The 1,844-nt window shown below is 44.0% G+C and overlaps 1 protein-coding gene across 1 annotated transcript in view; it reads right to left on the reverse strand.

Moving 5' to 3' along the window:
• Nucleotides 1-1,844, reverse strand: part of EGR_03539 (hypothetical protein) — a gene marked incomplete at both ends in the record, with an annotated part of 9,126 nt that overhangs the window by 925 nt on the left and 6,357 nt on the right. The gene's annotated exons all lie outside the window — the stretch shown is intronic.

The raw sequence follows: 1,844 nt of genomic DNA on the forward strand, positions 1-1,844 counted from the left end.
CATTCGGCACACTGTTGTCAACCCAATCCGTGAAGTGGAACTGGGTGACGGTCCACGGCTAGAGGGTTGAAACGGAATAACTCACGTAACCAAGCAACACATCACTTAGTGTGGCTCGTGAGAAAGCACCACCTACCGACGCCTCGCTCGAGGGATGTATTTTCAACTCACGACGTATGACGCTACCGAGGTTCTCTTCACTCTCCTTCCTCACTTCCACAGTGCACTTCGCCGATTCGAATGTCGACGTCATTCCATCGGGCCAGTACTGTGTACACTTTATTTTGCCATCTTCAATGCATCTGCAAATATTAACAGAAAGATTATTAGATAGTGTGATCAAGTGTTGCGTCCGGCCAACGCTGATGGGTATCATGAAATGGTGCGGTCTCGCATATAAAGCAAATACGACACAAGACTCGGTGAGTGAACGTGGCTGCGTGCTGCATGCAAACGACAGGCAGGTGAATAACGCGCAACGAAACCAAACAGAAGCGCCAAACCACTTGTCTAATACACGATTTTTACCTCTGTTAGGAATAGTGTAGCATAGTCCTGTAAGGCGTGTTTGGCACTTTATAAAAATTTAATCAGCCTCGTTGCAGTGAGGAATTTCTCGAATATTTTGAAGTGGTGTAGTTTGAAAATAGGCGCTTACTGTACTGCTCTTGTTCTCACAAACGCCACTGCAACAAAGATGTGGCAGTAAAAATATCCAATACGCTAGATTGTCATGCAGCCATTGCCACTTCTACCTTCACTATTTCTCTGGCATTATTATTAGTGAACAATGAGCATTCATTCGTGGACGATGGATAGGACACATGGTTACGCTTTCCTCCTTTCCATGTTTCAATTGTCTAAGCGATATATCAGCAAAAGTAGGTCCATGATGCTCGACAGTCAGGAGGATTGGAAGAGAGAAGGGGTATCCAAACATGTATTACATTTTTTACCAAAACTCAGTGATAAAGTAAAAGTTGAAAACCACTCATTTGTGAAGAAATTTAGAGTCGAGATGGATAAACATGTGAAAGACCGGCCTTATAGTTGTTACATCTGCTCTGCAAATCAAAAGCACCACAGAATACCCAGGTATGTACGAATGTAAGGAAAGAAGAGAAGCATTACAGTGTTATCAGTTACTTCAGGCTTCGGCGATTTCCTTTTTATTGCTTATACTGCTGCTGTGGAAGCAGATGTTGGTGCAGCATTGAATGCTACGGTAAATCGTGTTGTATGACGCTTCATTCATGAGGAAAGTGACAAGAAGGCATGCTCCCACAATTGTAGGTAGAGTGGGAGTGGACATGCGGACATGAATAAGACGAAGAAGTGTAGTTGGCAAATGACTGGATGGAGGCGAGGAAGGAGGACGGTAGGAGGATTTGAATGCTAAGCACAAGCAGACAGGCAGGCAGGGGAAGCGGCAGTTGTGGTTGTGAAGTTTCCATTGACGGCTTTACTCATAATTGCGAGCAGATCAATGGAAGACTGGCACAGAAATTCTCACAATTCTGCTTCATTTCTCTCGAATTTTGAACAGGCACAGAGTCATTGTGATTACCAGAGTAAGGTGTTGACAGCGTCAAAATGTGTCTCCTTAATCACATTCGCACTTAATACCTAAAGGTGACACAGTCAAAATGAAATGCACTAAAGGAGGTCAGAAAGCGAAAGGCCAAATGAGAAGAGGAAACAGAAAAGTAGAAGTTGAAGTCGACCAATTGGCGGGGTTGACAACCGAAAAGGACTAGTTAGTTAGACCAAAGATTGTCCAGATTCTGTAGACAGAAGCCAAACGGGGCATAGAAGGAAAGATGGAGCGTCACTAAGCTTACTGG

This window comes from Echinococcus granulosus (assembly GCF_000524195.1).
Source record: "Echinococcus granulosus chromosome Unknown EG_S00018, whole genome shotgun sequence".
NCBI classification, from domain to species: domain Eukaryota; kingdom Metazoa; phylum Platyhelminthes; class Cestoda; order Cyclophyllidea; family Taeniidae; genus Echinococcus; species Echinococcus granulosus.